Raw genomic sequence first — 5,959 nt, forward strand, 5'->3', positions numbered from 1 at the left:
GTAGAAACTTTGGTTGATCAAATTCGTCTAATTTTATGCTTTTCTGTGATAGTATGAGGATATTTAAATTGACTGCAAAGTATGTTCATCCATATGTATGATAAGCATGCTATATAATTTAGGAAGATAATGTCACATGTACTTGTGATACATTTATTAATCATTTGTGATTGAAATCAGACATAAAAATCTTACATGTTCTTAAAAGATTGTGTGGAAGGTCTCTAAACAAGACCTACAACCACCATCAATGGTCTCTTGTGATGGCATGACAATGTAACTACCCCGCGGTAGGATTGCCATGTCATTGAGGAGATTTCTTGAAAGTAAGAAGAATTATGTTGTAATTGTGAAGCTATTATTTGTGTGTGTGAATGTTTAAAGAATTAGGTTCATGTATTAATTGGGTGGAAATCCATTTTCTTACTAGTTGATTAAGATTTCCCAAGGTGACTTACTTTAATATGTGTAGGAATTATCACTACAACGACTTACAGATGTTTTCAAGGATTAATATAAGACACATGCATCGTCTTTATTCAAATCGTATGTTGCAAAAGGATTTCTCAAAATTTTCTTAATACAAAGATATTACTGAATGTATATTTTGTTTTTCAGTTTAAAAACTGAAACCTACTCCCTTATTAAACATACTTACTAAGAACAAACTAAACATAAATAATTATAAGGAATAGAAAAAGAACCTCATGATTGTCTTAAGTTGTGAGAAACTCAAAACAGTCCTTGATAATAGATGTCTACTAACCACTCAAGCTGAGGTTAGAAAATGATGGGAGGAGTCTGATGAGATAACTTGTTGATATAGGTTGTCAAGTGTGACGAACACTTTTTATAAGCATTTAAAGAGTTGAAAAAATGCCAAAGCAATTCTAGACAAACTAGATGACCTATTCGGAGGCTAAGCTGCCTTGGTTAGATAGTCAGCTATAACTAGTTTGACGAGTGCCCAAAAAAAGGCTGACACTATCGTCAAAAACCATATCATTACTCTTATGGGTTACTTTTTCGAGGAGCTCACAACAGCATTAAGGGACTACGTTAGGAGAGAGACACTTTTATATTTTGCTCAGTGGTTGACATATCACTACAAGAATAGTAAAGGAGAAGGACCAGAGATTTATCTAAAGAGAGAGGATCCTAACCATGGCTCTACTTACAAAATAAACAACGCCATAGCACAGGCAATGATTGCCAAGTGGATGGGCTGGAATAGCATATTGGCTGGCACCAGAGCTGTGCAGCATGAAGTTGTAATAGCAACGACATTTGTAAAACTTTCTTTGGACTGCACTATCTTCATGCAATCCACAGATATGGAAAAACAGGCTTCTAATGTCCTGTTGATGAAGCATCTTAGAGCTGAGGTAGAATCTATTGATGGAACATTCAAAGATGGGAGCTCAGAAGCCATAAGGGCACTAATGGGGAACTTGGAAACAAAATATTATCTAGCCGAAAAGACAGTAGGGCTTCATCCATGTCCCAGCATGGTATGTGAATTTCAATCTATCATTGGAAAGGAAACCAAAAAATAGGGAATGGAGAAATAGGGTGGAAGACTAGATATATTGGTGGCTTGTATAGGGAGTGGATCCAATGCTCTAGGTTTGTTCCATGAATTCATAAATGATGAAGATGTAAGGTTGATTGGGGTGGAGGCTGCTGGGTTTGAGCTAAACAGTGGCAAGCATGCCGCCACTCTAACCAGATGAGATGTTGGTGTGTATCATGGAGTAATGAGTTATCTGTTGCAAGATGAAGAGGGGCAAATTTTGGGTCCACATTCTATTGGTGTAGGGTATGTAATCATTTATTTATTATATAATAAGTATTCTAAGTTTTAGAACCAAAGTGAAGATGATAAATAAAACACCAATTTATGATAAATTAATGACATGCAGGCTAAAGTATCCCGGGGTTGGACCGAATGTGAGATTTTTAAAAGAAATAGGTCGGGCAGAGTTTCATACTACAACTAGTGAAGAAGCTGTTGCAACATATCGACAACTATGCCAATTGGAAGGCATTTTTCAAGCGTTGGAGGCTTCTCACGCATTGGCTTTCTTGGAGAAACTATGTCCTACTCTACCCAATGGCACCAAGGTTGTGGTGAATCTCAGCAGTCGTAGAGATAAAGATGCTACCATTGTATTCCAATACCAACCAGATCAATTGATTGATTGATACCAATACCAAGGTTGGGTGTACAAATGCACCTAAGATTCTTGGATAAGCTTTAAGATAAAATATCGATGGCATTTTTTGTTAGAAGATTAACCATCTATCACTAATTTTGTTAATCATAAATATGAGTGTTGATCAAATAAAACTTTGTATAATATTTTTTAGATGTTCATTAAGATATCTTACGTTTGATCTTCCCTCTCTTTACTTGCTTTTATGTTTCAATAGATGGGAAACTGTCAAACTTGGTTAAGTGGAGAGAAGGACCAATGACCCTGTATATATTATTTTCACATGACACAACCCACCCTAGTGTCAATGTGCTTACCCTACTCTTCCTCCTTTTGTACATGAATTGTTTTAATGTGATATGTAGTTAATCTTGAAAAATTAACATTAATCAGATTGAAGATACATAATTTGGTATTGAAGATACATAATTTGGTTAATTTATCTATGAAAATTCAATGTATGTACTTTAATAATACTTTCAACATTAAAAATACATGACTTTGATAAATGTACTTGTTACTGATTTATGAATAATTTTATACAAAATATGTAATATTTAAATTACTAATAAGAAATTTCTTGTAATAAAATATTTTCTTTTAATTTTCAAATATTATAAATTATGCTGGCAGTTGTATATATAAAAATTTGTTACTAAAATCTCAATATTTTAAAAGAGTAATTAAAATATGCATAAGATTATTCAACAATATATATATGCATAAGATTACTAGTGCTCAATTCACATTAGATATTGTAATAAGTTCCTTTCCTATATGAGTATAGAATGAAAATATTAACAAAATAACTAAGGGTGTGTTTGATAAACTATTGAAAATTTCCATTTCATTGAAAATGAAAATGATAAGGACGCATGCTGAATAAGATCACAAGTTTGTCCAAGTCGCGGATTTGGTCTAGGGCTCTAGACGAATGGAGAACTTAGAGTTTGACACAACCTTAAACACAAACAAATCCAAATCATATCTAAGAATTAAAAGGGTAGCAATTAAAACAAATAATTAAGATAAAAAATAATTAAATAAATGAAATAATTAAACAAGAACAAAATAGAATAAAGAAGAAAATAAAGAAGATAAATGAAAAGGATGAAAAGTGGCGTGTAGAAGTCCTAAGGAGCCTTGGAAACAAGATGAATCCACAACCCTTTCAAACGGCTCTAATTTGTAACAGCCTATTTTTTAGTGGCGTCAAAAATAGTAGTATCGAAACCACAAATCCGACAAATGAGTTCATAAATATTATTAATTAATATTTATGAGTCAAGCATAGTATTGTTGAAATTTTTATTTAATCAATTTCGTTAATTGATCGTATAGTCAAGTTCAAGTGGTTAATTCCGTAAGTCAAGTGGTTTTGAGAAATGAGATATCAGGACCGCATTTCTATAAACCGAGCTTGTAATATTTTATTATATATTTATGGAGTGATTATATAAGTATAATGAAGTTTGGTCCGGAAATTTTAACGTTTAGATAGTTAATTAATTGAAAAGGACTAAATCGTAAGAGCTGCAAAATTAAATTTCTATTAATTAGAGGTGTCAACTAGCTAGAGAAAGGTAATTAAATGGAATAAAATGGTAAATATATCATACCATAAATTAGTGGATGGTTGGTGGCTAGCTTTTGTTAATTTATATGATATATTTTAATAATAATAAAGTAAATAATAGGTAATAAATAAAAAGAAAAGCAAAAACATATTTTCCTTTTGTTCTTCCCCAACTGTGAGAAACTCCATTTTTGGAGCAAAGGAGGTTCGGTCAAACTCTCTTCAATGCATGTAGGTGATTTTGAGGTCCGTTTTTAATAATTTTTATGTTTTTGAGATCATTTTAGCTTATTTTAGCTAACTGGGTGTCAATTCGTAAAACTGTTAAAATTTTAGGGACTTACCATGAGTGTGTTTGTGAATTTGGTTGATAGGTTCATGAGTTTGTTTGATAAATATAAGTATTTTGTTAAGTGATTTTTAATGATTTTAATGTTTAGGGATTTATTTGTGAAAATAGTAAAATTTCATAGAAATATTGTGAAATGATGATTAAAATGGGCTGATTGTGAACCCTATGAAATTCGGCTAGAGGATATTTTGGTTAAATTTGGATAATTCATAAGTTTCATGTTTAGGGACTAAATTGCATAAAAGGTAAAATATTGAAGTAATTTTGTAAATTTTCCATTGATAAGGGTTATAAGTTGAATTAGTTATATTAAGTTATTTGAATGGTTTAATTGAATGAAAATTATTATTTACATAAAAAAACCGAATCAAACATATTTAAATCGAGGAAAAGCTAATGTGTCGGGTTAGTCGTCGACTTCGTTTTTACAACTATTTTTGTCGAGGTAAGTTCGTATATCATTTTAAAGTATTACATTTGAATTTATAAGATTAATTGATATATTTATATCTGTATCTATGTATTGATGTTTAATATTGTCTTGATTTGAATTGAAAAGGAAATTACCATGATTGAAATACATCATGGTATTATACTCGAAAAGGAAAAAGACCATGATTGAAAGATACCATGGCATTACATTCGGTATTACCGAATCAATGAAAAGGTTGAAAATGAAGTTATTCGAAAAGTATATCAAATGAAAAGGTTCAAAAGGATGTTATCCGAAAAGGATATCAATGAAAAGGCTGAAAGGATATCAGTGAAAAGGTAGAAAAAGATATCAATGAAAAGGTCGAAAAGGATATCAATTAAAAGGTCGAAAGGGATAGCAATGAAAGGTCAATATCTCATCCTTTGATCATTCACTATTCAGGTGAGACATGTATCATAGGAATGAATATGAGATGAGCGTTTTGATTAGTATAGTTTGATAATGAAGATTAATGCATCGGTGTAATTATATGTTCCATATGTTTATAAATATAATATCTAGTTGTGTTTGTGGTGTGCTTAGAGAATTAAATGGTAATGGGATGGAAAAGGTAACAAGTGAAATATGTATTGGATTGTTTATGCATTGAAATCCATTTTATGATCGTTCTATGTTTTATAGGTTAATATATTCTTAATTTGTTCTACTAACCATGTGGAATGTTGAGGATAGGAAAGGAAAGTATTCATATGATTTATGAACAATGTTTGAAGGGTTTAATTCAAGAGAACATAAATATATGATATGTCACATGTTAAATTATGAAATGGAAATTATTTGTGTGATTGAAAAGGAATGAATGATACAAGTTGGAAAGATGATAAATGTAATGTTTATTACTGCATTTTGAGTTTATGTGCACGATATGGATAAATTATATGTTTCATGTACAAATTCACTAACTTGTGAGCTTGGTGATGTATATAGGGAATGACAAATTATTGAGCATACTAATAGTACTATATATGAGTTATTTAAACTGAGCTTAATAGGTAAGTTACGTTTAAGATTATACAAGCTTACTAAGCATTAGTTGCTTATATAGTTGTTTTCTATGTCTTGTAGATCACCGGAAGCTCGATCGGTTGGAATAGCGTTAGAGCAAGATCACACTATCTAATCATCATTTTGGTAGTTTTTGGTTATTTTGGCTAGTGGTTATAAATGGCATGTATAAGGTTTAAATGTAATAGAAGTTTTTTGTTATTTACCAATATGATGTGGTTTAAGTTTATTTGCCTATTTCCCTTGATGTTAGCTTATAAATGTAAATAGGTAAGTATGTATTTTGGTCACTTGTGGGTGCCTTGAGATCTAGA

The 5,959-nt window shown here is 31.1% G+C and overlaps 1 pseudogene; it reads left to right on the forward strand.

The window, feature by feature from the left end:
- Positions 1 to 1,013: 1,013 nt before the first annotated feature.
- On the forward strand, positions 1,014 to 2,205 carry LOC105772054 (tryptophan synthase beta chain 2, chloroplastic-like; annotated as a pseudogene).
- Positions 2,206 to 5,959: the final 3,754 nt, after the last annotated feature.

Source organism: Gossypium raimondii, chromosome 6, assembly GCF_025698545.1.
Source record: "Gossypium raimondii isolate GPD5lz chromosome 6, ASM2569854v1, whole genome shotgun sequence".
In the NCBI taxonomy this organism is placed as follows: Eukaryota; Viridiplantae; Streptophyta; class Magnoliopsida; order Malvales; family Malvaceae; genus Gossypium; species Gossypium raimondii.